At 43.0% G+C, this 19,174-nt stretch overlaps 1 protein-coding gene across 1 annotated transcript in view; it reads right to left on the bottom strand.

Annotated features, from left to right (window-relative positions):
- SPTBN1 (spectrin beta, non-erythrocytic 1) overlaps positions 1 to 16,857 on the bottom strand; it is a 117,476-nt gene extending 100,619 nt beyond the window's left edge. The window contains exon 1 of the mRNA XM_075267563.1: positions 16,716 to 16,857. The gene's annotated coding sequence lies outside the window, so the exon portion shown is untranslated. The remainder of the gene's footprint in view (positions 1 to 16,715) is intronic.
- Between the last annotated feature and the right edge of the window lie 2,317 nt (positions 16,858 to 19,174).

Below are 19,174 nucleotides of genomic sequence, written 5' to 3' on the forward strand. Positions count from 1 at the left end.
AACGTGATAAATAAAGCCATAAAGCCTGTAATGTTAAGACCCCAGGCACATGAAGGGTGTACTTGGTAATGGCTACGATGGCTATGATGATATACTTCCTTGTATACTTCCTTGTGACTTGATCCTAAAGGCATAGATACTTCATATACTGCCTGAACATGCCTCTGTATGACACTGTATATGATATGGCAGTCAATGTGGAACTATATGTACTATGTCAGGAAAGACCCCATATAAACTTATAGGAATCGTGCTGTAAGTTTACCTTGGTAGACCACGGGAAGTATGGAGTGAGACATCTGGAATAAAAGCAGTTCAACACAAGCGCAATGTGTGTGCCTAGATGAGGCTTTGACACTTCATTGTTTTGGGTCAGGAGAGAGGGGTTCTCCGATTCTCTTCAGTGTCTTAAAGGGGTTATCCAGATATTGGATATTCTGACATTGGGTATGGAGGGAAGAAACTTCACACTGGCACTGGACGACGTATCACTTCATATTGGGAGGGGTTATAAACATGGACAATCCCTTTAAGTGTGGATAATGTCTAGTCGTCTCCGTATAGTAAGCAGTCGAAATGGTTCCCACCTACGTGTGTGAATGAGGAGTAAAGGACTAATCACATCATTAGGTGTTTTGTGTGACCGTGCAGCTGTAATAACATGGCGTCTTATTCACAATCTCTTCCCCAGACACAGTAACCATTGTTCAGAGCGCTGCTCCCGAGCTCTTGGCTGCTCACGTGTCACCACTTAGGCTTTAAACCGATGACAACACGCAGCTGACGTACACAGGAGACACGACATACGCAGTCCTTTCTTAGGCGAGAGATGAAATGGAGAAGAAAATTACTAATGATAGGTGGGGGAATGCCAGTGAAGTGTGCTGTGCTATTCCATAGAGAGGGGGGAAAAAAAACAAAAAAAAAACCCCAAAACACACCAAAGTACGCTGGCATGCCACTATATGGTGGGTCAAACAAATACGGGTAAGAAGACTGAAAGCGTTAGCCTTAGGCCTCGTTCACATCTGCGTTGGTAATCGTTCAGGGAGTCCGCATGGGGACCCCTCGAACGGACTACTGAGTGCATTGGCAAGTGGTGTGCAATGAAAGCACACAGACCCCATAGACTATAATGGAGTCCGTTCGCTTCTGCACGGTCTCTGCATGGAACATGTGGACAGAAAAATAGTTCATGATCTACTTTCCTGTCCACGTGACTCGTGTGAAGACCGTGCAGAAAGCACATGGACCCCATTATAGTCTATGGGATCTGTGTGCTTTCATTGCAAACCGCTTGGTAGACCGTTGGGAGGGGGGGGGGGTTCCCATGCGGACTCCCTGAACGAATTACCAACGCAGATGTGAACAAGGCCTTATTGGTTAAGGTTATTTTTAATAACAATAATAAAAAAAAGTGCAAGATGTGTCACCAATAAAGTTATTATATGAAGAAAATAACGGCAAATTATTTTATAGTATGGAGAAGGATGGTTGGGCCAAGCAACAATGAATTATTAACACATTAAACATTGTTTTCCACTGCTCGAGGCCAATAATGGGCTTCTACTTGCCTGGGTACTTGTACTTCAAAACACTGCCAAAAATGGGCTTCAATTCCGAGATGCCAGCTAATTTTAGGTGCCAAGTTATCAGTCAATGGGAAGTAAATGACAAGTTTATCTCATCTGATTACAATGCATTTAATCCGGTGTAAAGCGGAATTTAGGTGGACTTTTCCTGACAAGGGACAAAGGAATTCAACCTCTGTGTCATGTACCTTATTTTCCATAGTGGGCTTTGCAGACAGTACAGCGTGCCCTTCAGGTGAGTGCTACATAAGTTACCGTTCTATATATGTATGTATGTATGTATGTAAGTACAAGATAATATCCTGGTACTAATTCACAAAGAGGGAAGGGTCAAGTTTTCCAGAACAGCTGTCCCTGCTGTTTAAACATCACAGATTAAAGAGACCCCCACCCATAAAGTGTTCCCACCATACTCTGGGCCACATATAACATATAGCTGTCACCAGTAAGGTACGTGCTGCTAAAGCTCTTGGCACATACAATAAATTAACAAAAAAAACAAACTCACTTATCTGAGGCCTTCAGTCATGTGATTTCGGTGTTTCCATTTTTTTTTTCCGTAAATGAATAGCGCAGAAGACTTCACTACTCCAAGCGCCTATGTTGGTCTCCATATCATAAAGGACACTAACAGTTTTGGGTTTTTTTACGGATCCATTTAATGTGAAAGTTAAAAAAGGAAACGGACACATTAACATCTGTTAGTGCCTGTTATTATAATGATGGTTCTTATACAGAAACAGTAGTGTGAACAACCCCTTAGTAAGGTAAAACCAGGAGTTGAAGACAATCATGGAAGAACTGCAATTATTTCCAGAATTTGGCTTTAAACACTGAAGGAAAATACTGACCAGGACACGGCCATCTGAGTAAGGTATAGGAGATGACAAGGCTAGGAACTTCCAAAAAACATATATGCCCATGGGACACTTCCAGTCTAATATACGCCCTGACATAATAATGGGGTTTTTTTTTTTTTTTTTTTTTACTGTGCTAGGGACAAAGAGATACTTTTTGAAAAGGTCTTTACATGACCAAGAACATAGTGGGAACATCTTGGTGGAATAAAATTTGACCTTTAGAGGATTTTATTCTTAGATTTACTTCTTACATGACAGTGCTATTTTTGAATGACTTAACATCCTTTAAGGCGACTGTTTTTTCATTTGTTCTTTATTTGACCCAACTCACTGATCAGTTTTTTAACACAACTCAGATATCAAGCCATGTGAGGTTGCGTTCACACCAGCGCCTGGTCTCCTCTTTAGCCAATCAGACAGGTTTCCGTCTTCTGCTCCGAGAAACTGGACAGGGAACGGAAACCCGGCAGTCAGTTTTCAAACCCATTCACTTGAATGGGTTTGCAAAATGACTGCCCGCGTGCGTCTTCTACCTTTCTGCAGTGAAACGATTTTTTTTAACCGGACACAAAGTCCTGCATGTCTGACTTTGTGTCCAGTTAAAACAAAACAAAAAAAAAAAACAGTTTTATCACTATAAAAAAAAAAAAAAAAAAAAAAAAAGGGCCATTGCATGTGAATAGGGGTCAGCATGACACAGCTAGATAATTCAGGCTCTTTTTCACCCCCATGAAAATCCATGCAGATGGAAGATTTGCAATCTGGCATACTATAGGCGGCTCTATTGCTCCAAAATGCTACACCCCACACTTCTTTAATACGACCCCCCCCCTTTCATTCCTTCTTTGAGTGACAGGGCCAAAGAGCTATGCTGAAATCTTGCTCGGCCCCATTCAAGTTCAAGCCAGTGTAAAAATGGAGAAAAAGGGAACCTCCCTCAGTGCTCCAGGCTGCTCATTTGCATATTGTCAAAGTAATGACTATTTCAGATATGGAGGAATAGATTTTTATAGGAAAAAAAGGTGACACAGGTGAGCCAGATCTATGTTGGAGGTTTACACAAGCATCCCCTGACAGATCCGAACAACGAAGAAGTGGATCGCTAAAACAGCAGTAACACATGGCGTCTGATGGACTTCATTGACTACAATGGGGTCCCATCAGCTATCAGTCATTATAAAACTGAAACCGGAAAAAGTGATCCGTGCAGGACTTTTTTGATTTCCAGAAGACACGATGACTGTTCTTCAACGGAGATACCGCCACAGATAAAGCTTAAATATGATTCATCCTTGTGACAGACTCCCTTTGAACTTCTTATTCTAGTACAAAGAAAGAGGTCGATGTGATGGTTTCAACACTTGGCAGCTAAAGCAACATATGGTGACTTTCAAGGGCAAAAGGAACACTTTATAGCAGACCCTTGCATGCCGGAGATCTTAATGGCCGCAGAAAGTATTTTCTCACGTACCATTTTTAGCGTGGTTTAACCAATGTGCAATGCTCAGATGTTACATTCGTACGCTTTATAGTGTGTGTCAAAAACTGTACTTTGAGGATCTTACTGCAACTCTCTAAAACCCGGGGAGTTTTAATGTAATCATTTGCAATTTTCTTCCATGTAACATGCTTTGGGCAAGAGCAAGTTCTATGCTAAAAGTAAATGCATAAATAAAAGTAAAAGTAAATGTAATAGATGTAACATTCCAGAATAGTGAACAGCTGTGATATGTCACCTAGTGCGGAGGACATTCCTGCCCTGCATGGGAATGCTGCTTTGCAGAACAGTCTTGAAAGGTCACTTGAAGGTTAACAGCCTCCATCCACCCGAGCGAGGAGCCGCGATGCTGCATCCCATGAAGCCCTGCTGACTCTTTATTTACAGCAAACCAGCAGCAGCTGAAGAAACATCCCAGGAAAAGTTTGGTATTTACTCTACTATATTCCTGACCCCTGGGTGTCCTCCACCTGGTAATTCCTGCACTAAGAAAACCAGTGAACCGTGCCGCTTAGCAAAGTGCCATACAGTTATGAGAACAGATTTGCACACGAGCCGCACTGGAGAAGAACATTAGTCTAAAGCAGCCATAAACAAAAAAAAAAAAAAATCTGATAAATAGTATGTCCATGGGGACTGGCCCACAAGATGGATACATTAGGGGCCGTCTAACCACTTTAATAATTGGCATGTGACTCATTTCTCAACCGTGACGTTCAGAGCCCTGGTGGAAAATTTTGTCTCTGTATTAACAGCTTCGGGGATTTCCCTTGGAAAACAATGGTTAGCGAATGTCACGTGGATTTGGGCGGGTAATATCCACCAGAAATACATAATCTGGTCTCCAAATAAAGATTTCAGGACCAAATCACATTATAGAAATATAATGGCTTATAGAATAGGTTCCTCATGGAGGCATCAAACAGCGGCACATGTAGTGTTCATGAATCCATTATTCCAAGCTATAAGACTGCGCTCACACTGGGATTTTTGGACTGGATTTTGACGCGGAATCTGCCTCAGAATCCTGTCCAAAAAAAAAAAAAACGCCTTCCATAGACTTCAATGGGAGCCATTCACTTTTTTCCGCTAGCGGTTTTGTGCCACTCATGGAAAAAATAAAGCGACCAGCCCTTTCTTGCCGCAGATTCCACGGCGCAGCACCTCCCTCCCGACTAGGCCCATTCATTTGAGCGCAACCCGGAGCGGAATGCCATGACTGGATGCCGGTGCATTGTTTTTTTGACTGGATTCTGAGGGGGCCTCCGCGTCAAAATCCAGTCCAAAAAATCCCCGAGCAAACCCAACCTATAGTTGTCTGTGTGCTGCCATACTACGCAATAGCCTAAGATTATGAACCCATTCTGTACACAGATAAGCTACAGACACACATAAGATCAGTACCAGAAACCTCACCTTAGGAACAATATTAAAGTGATATGTACATAAGATAGAGAATAAATCCTTATTCAGGCTGAGGCCCCACATTGCAGAAACACAGCTTTTTTGTTGCAGATTTTGCTGGGGGGGGGGGGGGGGGGTGTTGAGCCAAAGCCAATTATGGCTAAAAAAGGAATGGGAATATATAGGAAGCTCTCACACTTCTCTCTTCTGCTCAATCCACTCCTGGCTTTGGCTCAAAAAATCCGAAGCAAAATCTGCAACGTGGGGCCTTAGCCTCGAAGTGCTTTTCCAAGCTAAAAATATTTAAGACGTATCCAAAACATAGGCCACTAATGTCATATCTGCGGGGGTCTGACACATCACCACACCTCTATAGAATAGCTGTACTCAGCAGGTGTTACACAGATTAGAGGAGGAAACAGACATCTCCGTTCTCTGAGTAGTGTCAGAACTGAGTCACTACAAGTTAGTTCCAATTTCTACTCAGGATAGGTCATTGGCTCATCGCTATTTTTTTGCAGCCCAGGAAACTTCCTAAGACTGGGGCCACACATTGCAGATTTGCTGTGTATTTTTTGACCCAAAGAATGGGAAATATGATGAAATCTTTCTGCCTTCAGCTAAATCCATTCCTGACTTTGGCTCCAGAAAAACGCACCTAAATCTGCAACAAAAAAATAGACACCTTTTGCACAACGTGTGGAGTCAGCCTCAAGCTCCATTCTAAGACCTGGTTCACATCTGCATTCGGTATTCTATCCGGATAGTCCGCTTGGGGAACCCCCAAACGGAATACCGAACACATTGGCAAGCGGTGATGTTATGAAATCATACAGACCCCATAGACTATAATGGGGTCCATGTGTTTTCCGCGCAGTGTCCACACGAAGCATGTGGAAAGAAAAATAATTCACTTTCTTCTCTGAATGACTTGCGCGTAAAACACATGGACCCCATTATAGTCTATGGGGTCCATGTGCTTTCATTGCTCACCACTTGTCAATGTGATCAGTACTCTGTTCAAGGGATCTTCAAGCGGAATGCCGAACGCAGATGTGAACCAGGCCTAACACAACCTGTTACGTCCCCAGAAATGCCCATGGATTTTAGATGTCTGTATTTGTGAGATCACAGTGAAAAAATGATGGGAGGTATGACAATTGAGAAGAAGAATTTTCACCATGTGTGTTCCCTCTTCATCAATGAAAAAGAGCATATCAAGAGCGGTCAGGTCACACAACGGCTATACACAAAAAAAGTTGCCAAAAACAGAAGGACCGATCCCATCTGGGGAAAGGAGAAACAAGATCCACAAAACCAGAATCCTCTCCCTTTATATACGGTCTATTAGTCATACGGCTACTAGAGGTGAAGGCTGGATACATGGAGCCATGTGTGTCTTTTACATTAACACCAGGCAGGAATCTGTAGGAAATTACTCATGCTGTTATTATGTCATTTTCTGGTTCGCCCTTTGGAAACTCTCCAGCCCTTTCCAGTGCGAGCAGCCCAAGTCTTAGGGGACCGAGCCACACCTTGCAGCAACAAGCCAGTGACTGCGCTGCCATAATACTGGACAAGGATCAGAACGGCGTCCATTTCTGCACTCCACTACTGAAGTGCTCGACAGAAAAATACATCTTAGCACAGGAAAGATTGTTCTTTCATCCTGCTGGGAACCATAATAACTATCGTCACGCCGGATCACTATGGAAACAAAATGGGACTAATGGAGGAAACATTACAGATCTTAAATGTAGTAAGCGTTCAGACTGCTGCTTTCACTTGCTAACCTGCACTAAAGAAATAAAAGCTATAGTCCGTTTACCATCGATAACACGTCCCAATGTTTTGCGTAACCCTAAAGCAAAAGATCACAGTGTAACAAGTGAACGTGGCGACATTGTGCGGCACACAAGTTGCCATAACTGTGACACAATGAGCTCAAGAAAAACGGATATGTAGCAATAACTTGTGAGCCACATTCACTTTTACTACCTGTCAGGAAGGCTATACTGTGATCTTTGGCGCACGACCCATGTCACCACTAAAATGGTAGTATATCCTGATTTCTCATTCTAGGTAGGGCTGAAGCAGATAACTATAAGGCTGGTCTTACACAACCGTATTGAATGTATGGTCCTGTATGGTCAAGTTGCTGATCAGCAACAGACTCCGCAGACATTCGTTTCCTGCCGCACTCACCCATAGAGTTCTATGGGCAAGTCTGTGCAGTGCCGCAATTCACGGCCATTACGAACATGTTCTATAAACTCCGGCCACACCACGGATAAAAATATCCGGTGGTGTAAGAGGCCACATTGAATATAATGTGTCCGCAAATGGTCCGCAATTGAAAACCCTCAATTGCGGACTTACATTACCGCCGTGTAAGACCAGCCTAACAGATCCATTTTCTACAGAGCCAGAGTTACATAAGCCCTCTACGGTATACAATTTCACACTGAGGCCCAGTTTTGTTCAGCCGTCACATCCCATATGAATGACAGATAAAAATATTTAGCACAGGCAGTTATGTCTAGTCCTTGAGCCCCTTTCTTTTACCTAACCAGACAATCTTCATCCAAAAAACAAATACGTCAAAACATTCAAAAATATAAAAAAAATAAAAAATTCCTCACTCAGATGCCTCTCTTTCAAAAAGGGGTTCTTATGAAACTCTGCAAGAGTATTCCCATGTCAAAAATCTTTATAATATTAATATAAATCTCCATAAATATAAGTATTCAGAAATATATAATGCCATAAAGCCGTGGGGCCCATTGGCTAAGATTCTCGTTGATCCTCAGAACGAAGGCAATGATTTAGCACAGTATGCCCCTTTATTCTATAGATTGCCGGGGGCCTTGCCAATCTATAGATCCAGTAGGCCACTACTTTATGAGATAGGAATGTCCCTTTAAATTTTATCAGTCAAGATTCTCAGTAAGTCTTGCAAAAACTTCAAACATGACTCATTTCATTTAGTTTTACTGACATTTTTGGCAAGGTTCAGCTCTGGGTAATGGTATCTGTTGAATATGGTAACCACAATGCCCTGCTATATCTATTGTATAATGCTTACCACCAGCACCAGACAGAAACCAATTGGTGATGGGGTCTGACTGCTTCCACCGTGCTGTTAGTCTGCCGCTGATGTGAACAGAGCCAAGAGTGGACAATGTTAACCGAATATTCACTTCTCATGTTTACTAAATACAATATAAAATCTCATATTACAAATGATGTCGTACCCAACATACAGGTTAAAATACAAGATTTTACATATACCATACTGAACTGCAGAACAGGTCCATTATATAATCTGTGCACACTACAAAGACTACGAAAGCACATGATATAACCAGCTCTGCTCATATAGTATTTCTGTACGCGGAGTGCCCAATAAACAAAGCTAGTCAAGTTTGTCTTTGAATTTGGTAAATGTAAAGAAATTACTACACAAGAGCATTAGGGCCATGTTCCCACACAATTGTTTCTTTCCGGTGCAGATTTCAGAAGCAAGATTTTTCATCTTACGTAGCACAAGCCAAGAGACAGCATCAGGAATTATCACAAGTCTTTCCTGGAGAAGTACCGTATGTCTTAGGGGGAATTTCGCACCATTATTTGAAGAAAAAGGACTTGTTATTGACATTTGGGCATCCCACTTTTACATTTCGGTCACTACCATAGAAAAATTTAAAAACCCAGTAACAAACCAAACCACTCTCGGAAAAACGAACCCATTAGATTGAATGGGAGGCGGTTTTTTGAGCCAGATTTTGACGCAGATTCCACGTCAAAATCTGGACCAAAAAACCCCATGTGAACCCGGCTTAAACCTATCTTTAACCCCCCCCCCCCATGCACACAACTGTGTGCTAGGTCAGTTTGCTAGCCGTGTAATGGACCAATTATGGCCCCACAGACATGACGTGAATTATCATGGGTCTATGAGGGGAAAAAGTGAGTCAGGGAGCAAAACAAAGGACAGGTCCATTGTGAGGCCCAGGCTCATTAATGAAATCTATAGTCTGTGGAGTCACAGACGGCACACATATCATCAGTGTGACCCATCGCAAACCCACATATAGCCTTAAAAAGTGGTTACTAATTTTAGGATGGGCTCAATCATTGCATTTTGTGCAAGTCCGTCTATTGCAGAATTTTTCTGTTGCAAATTTAGTCACCAGAACCGAGCCCCGTGGACAGATAGGTTAGGGTCATCTAAATGAGTGTTTTCTCTTTGTGAGTCAGAGCCAACATTGATTGTTTTTTTTTTTCAATATGAAAAACTGGAGTGGTGAGGATGTTGTCGCTTACCCGTAAACTTCTAGTAGGCCTAATCTATTGATCTGTGGGGCTAGGTTGATATACTTGTTAGTGCGGGATCTCCAGCGATTCCACTATGTTTGAATCTATATCTATTTATCTAGAGATAGATAGATAGATAGATAGATAGATAGATAGATAGATAGGATAGGATATTTTCATTCGCACTATCCTATTGTAAGACTAGGCTATAGATTAAAGTGGTAGCTGCCATACAATATTGTGAATAGTAGTGTGAAGTACTGTATGTTATTTGAGGCTATGACTCCTTTCCCCATTTGCCTCACATTGTTTAGTTCTATGGGACCCGAGGTAGCGTCGTATCTAATTGCATATTAGTGTGCCGAGCGGAAATGCTGACATAAAACAGACAGCGCTCTGAGTGGGTGTGAGAGTGGGCACAGCGAAAGGAATGCATTAGGGAATGAAGCAACAGAGATGCATGGATCTTCTCCTTAATCTAAAGCACTTAGCCTGTTCCACATCAATGGCAGGTATATACATATAAAGTCACTTTGTTTAAGAGACTGTCTCAAGACAAGCCCTGCCCATGCGGGCGTCATCGTGGGGGATCTTTTGCAAATCACCCTTTTGATGGCCACTGCAAGGCTTCTCCCAGCAAGATCAGCTATTTTCGGAGATCAGCCAATAGCATGTTGTCTTCCATATTAATTTTAGAGCGAAATGCTTATTAAAGTTCCATGGTTGTAAGATTTTACATACTTTGTCTATAAGGCTGAAAAAAGACACGTCCATCAACCCTACCTGTTTACCCAGAGTAAGGCAAAAATAACCCATGAGGCAAATGCCAAGAAAAAAAAATTTCCATCCAGACTCCAAATTCGTAATTCAGAAAGTCCCTGGATCAAAATCCCTTCCCCAGAAATCCAGTACCCATAACTTTCAATAAAATTTCTTTTAACAAAGACATCCAGGCATCTACTAATTCTAGATACAGCATCTCTGAGATTGCTAAGAATAGTTAGACTACAGAAATTAGGGGAACTGGCGACACTTGCTCAGTCTGAACAGGGCACGCAGAGTTTCTATCAGTCAGTTGCTTTCCCCTGACTGGGGTTCTCCAGATAAACTCATAGGCATGCTATGCATCATTATATGGTGCCTCTTTGAGGACAAGTCAGTCCTAGCAAATTTGGTTATGCCCTGACCCAAAAAGAAGAGTGGCTTACAATAACGCAACCCGAAAGTGAGCGGTTTGCTTGGTCTGTAGGTGTTATTAGGACTGGTCCATTTTACCAATCTAAATATTTCAGTATGCAATATTCTCCCTTATAAACAAGGCTTGCTGGGGAGACCACTTCTGAAATGCTGCAAGAATCATACTTTTTTTTTTTTTTTTAAAGAAAAAAATGTATTTTTTCACCAAAATAGTCTGGGTGCAGAGACTTCCCTAGAATCACTGAGACATAGCAATATACTGAAGTACAAAAAGTCTATAAAATGTACCCATCAAAAGAAGCCTGACAAATCCATCATAACATTCAGAAAAGGGCTTCTTCCCCTTTGCCCCAGCAATGAGTGCACCCTATACCCCCAACTCTCTATGGACTAAAGGGGTTTTCCTGGGAGTTAAAATTTACCTTCTTCCATTCACAGATCTCTTCATGCGGGCCCAGGGGTTCTGGCCAGGTTTCAACCCTGTGCGACATAATCGGAAACCAGCCCCTGTCCGACTCCCACAGATGACCTTGCTATGGGGGTTGTCTTTGCTATAGGCAGCCACGACCCCACAGCCCAGGTAATTACATGAGAAAACAAGAAAAGGGAAGGGACTGAGCAATCCAGGGGAAGGGGTCATATGAGCCTTGGTCAGGACCCCCTGGTCCAACATTTAAAAAAACGTAAATTTAACTCCTCGGAACAAGCCCTTTAAAACATCTGATGTGTCATCATGACATGGCCGAAGTTTGCTGAAACTTTAAAAGGGGCTACCTCACAATGACAACCCTTTGCTCAAATCTCCTATTGGGTCACATGGGCATCACAGAGTACTCAGGGCGCCAGAATTCAGAGCCACTCTATATTAAAATCGCTCATTTTGCCATAACCAGGCCAGCCATGTATTACATCTGAATGACTCCTATGTAATACCACATTTCTCCTGATTTTGCCGGGGTGCCAGGAGTGGCACCCAGAGCTACTAGCTGATCATCCTGGGGGCTACAATGTCACAGGGGTATTTGAGACAACCTTTTAAAGGCTACACGAAAGCTATTGGATATGATGGTGCTCAAAAATTTGTCAAGGAGCGTAGCACAAATAAGATAGTGAGAGCAAAGGTCCTCAATGACCACATTGCTGTAACGTATGTTCTGCAGACATACTCTAACACTGTATGTACATATGTAATGGATCAACATTGTAGTCATAGGATTCCAGTTTATGGACGTCAGCAAGGATCTTATTATTGACCTTGTCTTCCAAATATCTGCCTCCAGCATGAGAAGGCAACAGATCGAGTTCTCGGATAGGAAAGTGATCGCCAGTAATGTTATTACATCAACTTTCTAAAATGCCTTCTAATGGTATGAGACATTGATCAGAAAAGCCGAAAGTGAATTCAATTTCTTTCCAAGACAGCCCAGTCTCATTCCTAAGTGCCCTTTCTAAATAGTTCAAGTCTCACACAAATAGTCAGAGCTCAACCTCTGTCAGTGTGACCACATCCGATGCCATCGGTGCTGACAGCTGCCCCTCAAACTAATAGGGGGAGGCATTCTTCAGCCATGTTATGCCCATGACGGCTATGACAAGCATTTAGCACGGAAGTCCTGTGTCATACATCACTCCATTACGACCAAAGCAATATCAGTTGTCGTACAATAACCCATTATCTATAGAATCATGAAATATAATGTAAAAGAAATCAAAGTTACAGCAAACATTCGCCATACGTTACGTAAGTCTAAAAATCGCCAACAGAGTACCTGCCAGCGATAGGTCACTACCATTTTTATGGTCAAATGTAATGTAATATCATGACTTACCCCGTTTATATTAAGGAAGATAATTCACAGAGGTTGTGAAATCACATCAAAAAAGCAAATATAGATGCTTTAAAACATATCCCATGTACGTAGAACCATCCAAAATGGCCGATGCTTGATACTGATATAGAACTACACTAACGTCAAAGGAATCCATATAACAAAGTTCCCAAGATGTTCTCGCACTTTGTCCTCAACAACGGCCATACATATTGACTTGGTCATGAAAGCCATAGGCATAACGTAAGGGCCCGTTCACACGGGCACAGAGGGCGCGGAATCCACGTCATAATCCGCCCCTCACAATGGTGGTCTATGGAGACCGCTAGCGTTCTATTTTCCACTAGTGGGAAAAAAGTAGTGACATGACCTTTCTTGAGGCGGATTCCACCTCAGGAAGGCAATAGAAGTGAATGGGAGGTGGAAACCATATCGCGTTTTGGCAAAAACCGCAACGTGTTTTTTTACGGTCCATTCACTGCCCGGCAGGGAAAAACCGCCTAGCGTTTTCTGAAGCGCTTTTTTTTTTTTTTTTTTTTTTTTAACAAAAACTGCTCCAGAAAACGCTCCAAAAAACCGCTTTCTAATTAGGAAGCTTTTTTTTTTTCCAGAGCAAATTCCACCACACGTAATTCACGTATGAACTTAGCCTAAAACTGAAGACTAACTTTAGGCCCAATGCACACAATGGAGTCACACATAGTAGCAAGTGGTCGCCAAGTGTCCCATGATATTGATCAATGGGGTGAAGTAATACACTCCCATACTAATAGCACGGAGAACACATCGGTTTCTCTAAGGTCCTACTACACCTCTGAACACCTATATATTAGGGGGATACAGTGGTACAGTAGGGCATATGTAGGACTACTAGATTTAGGTAAACTTTAAAGGCCCTACAGCTTGTCTCTTTCTAGTAAATACTTGCTGTCCCCATAATATAACAATTTTGATCCTTTTCCTATAACTCTGTATTGTACCGTTATTCTGCGATCCCTACGACGAGTATATAGGGAAACAACCGGGCAGTACGAGTGATATATTTTAGTAAAACGGGGCCTGTCCCCCAGACTATCCATAGATACACAGCTAATGCACCTGTCCGAATTACAAGAGCCATACACTGTCTATAGTTCCAAGGATGGGACTAACGTTTCCAGATCTACCATTGTAGAGATTGGTCTTGGGACTGGTTGTAAGGACAACAAGGCTACTTCCTTCCAAATTCAGTATTGAACATCCTCAACTAGGCTCATAAAACCAAACCATTTCTAAGTGTCAGGCAGCTAATGAATAATATATAGGAATAACGTCATCCACGGCACATGTGGCTTCCAATATCCCGACCCCAAACCTGATGTCTCAGCAAGAGACGCTCCCCATACTAGATCATTTTACAATGTCTTTTATCCAGTCAGCAGCGTCCATGTACACACGCACAACAACTACCACACAAGCACAATCCATAATACTAAGTATATGGAAATTTGGCATCCACTACATGCGGAATAAATCCTGACGGAGGAAAGGGTTTGGGTTTTTCTGTCAATTTACAAAAGTACTATAAAATTTCAACAAAATTATTAAACATTACACACGACATCTCTCTACTAAGTGTACAATACTAACAACTATAACTTTAGCTGAAAATAGAAAAAAATTTTGGTATATGTATTTACTTTAGGCATATTCACACATTAACTGAAATGTGGTTTTTGCATAACTGCAAAACGGTAAAAAACGTAATTCAATTGTTATGTGTGAATACACCCTAATGGAAGTTAAGGAGGGGAGCGGCTCTCCTCTAGTACTTACGAAAGTTGTAAACTACGCCGTATACGGCCTGCCATGGTTTAGGATCTCAAAGTATTAAGTGGGCCGTGCTGTAAATTCCAATGGTATACCTGGGAGCTGGTAGTACATGTCCACTAGTATCCTCTCAAAGGATTGATTTGTTGTATAAATTGTCTTATATCACAATTATGGATGTGCATGGGTACCACAATGTAGATCAGCACCATAAACGTCAGGTCAGGTGGGGTTGACGAAATAGATAAAGAAATAAGTACAAGAATAAAAACACAAAACTGGCCATAAACCACTAAATGTAAAGCAAAATGTGTATATTTATAGGATAATAATAATAATGATATATTCACTATATTATAGAAGATAACGGTATACACTCATATAGTCAGCAGTCTACCTCTTCCTTTACGCTATGCTTATGCACATTCTCCTTTCCATGCAAGTTGTGCCAGGAATTCCATACATCCTGCCACGCCTGGGAACTATTCGGTGCATCCACTACCTCGACACATGCATGTCCCTCACATTCCAACAATATAGTTAAACAGGTGCAGAATTCCCAAGTTTCCAAGCACTTTTGGGTTGGTCAAATACATTACTTCTCCAGAGTCTCGAGAAGAGAACTTGGTGCAATTTGCTGGAACTTGGCACCTTGTCAACAAGAACTGTATGCTAATATGCCAGACATCAAGATGGCACTTGTGCCCGCTGATTAAGGATGTAGACATAGATGTCAAAGTTATTTTTTCACACCAACGTCATACAATACTACAAGTAAAAGTGAATGACACTAACTTGCAGAAACTAATCTGAATATACTATTCGCCCATATCGTGTTAGCTGCTTAGAAAGTCTTCCAGAAGTAAAGTGGTTAACGTCCTAGACCATAGGGCTGAATGCATCTCCATTTGACCGCATTAAATCTGCAGAACTGTAATTACCCACCCCCACTGTCTTCATTACAGGGCACCATGACAAGCAATGAGCTCCACACATTACAGCAAGTGCACAGAGTCCCAAATATTACAGCAGTAAATCAAGTGGTTGTTCACCAACTGGGCACAGCTTGACCAAAGGGGGGGGGGGGGATTTGGCTATAAACATCCTCCCATCCTGGGGTGGGGTTGGACTGGGCACAACAGCATATGCCCATGTAAGCTGCAAGCAACACACTGGGTTTGTCAGTTTGCTGCATAGTGCTGCATCATCCTCAGCATCCGCGCATGTAAAACCTTATACTGCATTGAATTTCAGACACCCAGGTGGTTCCTCTCCCAGACAAATACTTTAGAGGATTTTCACATCCCTAAATGCCACCTTCAGCATCTGCAGGACACGTTACAGGGGCTTCGGTGCATGTTGGACCTTATATACACATGTAGTACCAGGAGGGGGATGTCACCCTGAGCATGTGCTGGGGGGACCGGCGTATATGTGGACTGGATATGACACTACTATCCACCTGTGCAAGCCAGAGACTGGCAACATAGCAACAAATCACAGAAATAAAACCTGTTGAAGGGGGCACAAAATAACCAGGGGTAATAAACAGGGGGGCACAGGATAATCTGGGGAAATAAACATAGTGGCACCCATCCAACAATAAGGCAGCAATGCACTGGGAGAAGAACACAATATATCCAATACAACTGGAAACATGTACAGAAGCGGATACAGCTCATATATACTGTACACATATGTATAATAATATAGATCCCCCAGATTATATAATCCATGATGAGGTACAGATGTGTTACACATACATGTATACATTCACATACATACATAGTCACACATACATACATGCAGCCAGGACCACGCCTGTCCCTGAACCGTTATCCCTGGTACTTGTAATCCTAATGACTGCACCCACCAGCAGACCAAAGCCCCTTCCCAGGGGGCACCCAGGAGCAATCGGTCACCCCACAAGCCCCTCCTTGACATCTTCTTCTTCCATGTATAAGGAGAATACAGCAGAGAGGGCAGCCTGTTGTGCTGCAGCAATGATGCAGACTGAGGCAGCAGCAGTATCCAGCCCTCCTCCCCTGTGCATTGCTGCTCATACAATAATAGCAGCAGAGATGCAGGTCTGTCTACAGCGCGGAGCCCCCTCCATAGCCCCCCACCAGCACCACCATCAGCTCCCCCTCATCCCCCCACCAATCCGATCCAGGAATAACGTAGAAGAGCCGAGCTCCGGAGCCATTACCTGGAATGCACTGGAGTGTGGAGCCTGCAGGATGGCAGCCGCCTGAGCACGGAGCAGGGATGAAATGAAGGGAGTGGACTGGAGGAATCCGCAGCCTCAGACACAGCAACAGCTGCACTGATTCTTCCCGGAGAGGGGCGGGGAGAGGCAGCGCCACAGCGACCTCAGCAGGAGACTGAGCGGCACAGCAGTCACCCTGCCCTGCACTGAGGTGAATGCTCCGCCCCCGGCACCATCATCATCACCACCATCATCAGCATCGGCGGCGCTCCACCCATCCCCCTCACTGCCAGGACACTGGAAGAGCAGAGCAGTCACCGTGCTCACTGACCACCCTGCACCCATCAGAGCTGTGCCGATCTCAGCTGCTGCACAACCTCTTCCAAGTCTTTGCATTATCTCTACTGGCGACATGTGGCTCCTTATATATTGCCAGACTTCCAGCTTCCCAACAATACCTTACAACTCATCTCTTTCACAAGTGACCTGGCCACTGTTAGGGTGCATTCACATAGCGCAGTTTGTCACAGTTAAAATTGCATCTAGAAAAACACATGCAAAAATATGCACCAAAACTGCTTGCAACTTTATTCCAGGGCAGTTTTGATGATGTTTTAGACCAGAGCCCCAGGATGTGAAAATGTACCTGCAAAGTGGATGGGATCCTGGCTAATCCCATCCACACATTGCAGAAAAAAAATGCTGCAGCGAAAAAAACTGCGTTTTCAAAAAAATGTGAGCATTTTCGCAAATCACACCATGTCACTTAAACCTGCGGAAACGCTGGCAGCTTCCGTATACCTATAATAAGGGCCGATAGTTCACAGAGGAAAACTCTGCAGCCTTTCTGTGAAAAACTCTGCGGAAAAAAAACGTAATTCATTTCCACCATGTTTTTTTCAGCAGCACTTTTTTTTGTTGTTGTGTCTCACTATGTGCTGCCTTAAGCTAAAATCACATTATCAAGTTTCATCAGTTAAACGTGGCCCGTGTGTTCGCCGTTTTTACTGGACTGAATGAGAAAGTCACATTAATTTTTGCAACAAATCTACTGCATGTGAATTCACTCTTACAGCACCCATAATAAATGGGATGACACATGTGACTAGGCCTGGGACGGCCACCACATCTGTCTCACACCTTATCGAAGGACACTTGGATACGTAGCATTATAAGGTTTATATTAATAAAATATGGACATCAAAGGCCCGGTTCACATCCGCGTTCGAATGGAAACCTATATGCATTAACAAGCGGCTACATAAGGAATCCCGTGGACCCCATAGACGATAATGGGGTCTGTGTGGTTTCCACTCAGTTTCCGCATGCAACATGCAGAAAGGAAAGTGCTGCTTGCAGGACTTTTCTCTCTGCATTTTTCGTGCGGAAACCATGCGGCCCCATAAGAGTGCCTTCACACAGCGTAGCGCGCCGCTCCTTTAGACACGTATATACGTGTCCGAGCGTGGCGCTTCAAAACAGAGCCCATTGATTTCAATGGGTGCCGATATACGCGCGCTACCCATTGAAATCATTCAGAGACTTTTTTACCTATTGATTTCACTGGGTAGCGCGCGTATATCGGCACCCATTGAAATCAATGGGCTCTGTTTTGAAGCGCCGCACTCGCACACGTGTATACGTGTCTAAAGGAGCGGCGTGCTACGCCGTGTGAAGGCATCCGGAGGCTTTTTTACCTATTGATTTCAATGGGTAGTGCGCATATATCGGCACCCATTGAAATCAATGGGCTCTGTTTTGAAGTGCTGCGCTCGGACACGTGTATACGTGTCTAAAGGAGCGGCGCACTACGCCGTGTGAAGGCACCTTTATAGTCTATGGGGTCCGCGAGTTTCCTTCGGTAACCGCCTTTTTATGCGGCTTAGGTTTCCGTTCGGAGGGTTCTCAAGCAGATTCCCCAAACCTATGCACAGATGTGAACCAGGCCTAAGTGCCGGTTTGTGCCCTAATTTGGATGAGAACTACCTGCCTGAATTTCTTTGGACTGTTGCTTTGGATTCACGACGATCTTAGCAAAGTAGAGTTAATTGGCAACTATGAAAATGCAATTTTCTTGTACTATAAGCCTATGTTCACATGCACGCCAGGCTGCTTGCATGTAAAATGCATCAGAGGACCAGAACAACAGACAGACGGACAGCTACAATAGCAGATACATGCAGAGCCCTATGAACCTCATTGACTACATTGATACATTGTTTTCAAACTGAAAATGGTGGATGCGGATAGAAAAGTTTAGCGTGCAGTTTAGTTTTGGGCCTTCGATTTCCGGCAGACACTTCGACGGAGTCTCCTCTGGTGATTCTGAAGCAGATGAAACTTAGTCTCAGAGTAGTTGCAAGCATAATTTTTTTTTCAGAAAAGCGATACATATTCCACATGGGTCAATTGTATTTTATGAAACGTCCTAGAAACATTGCATTTTTTTAACTTTCATT

Source organism: Leptodactylus fuscus, chromosome 3 (assembly GCF_031893055.1).
Source record: "Leptodactylus fuscus isolate aLepFus1 chromosome 3, aLepFus1.hap2, whole genome shotgun sequence".
Classification (NCBI taxonomy): Eukaryota; Metazoa; Chordata; class Amphibia; order Anura; family Leptodactylidae; genus Leptodactylus; species Leptodactylus fuscus.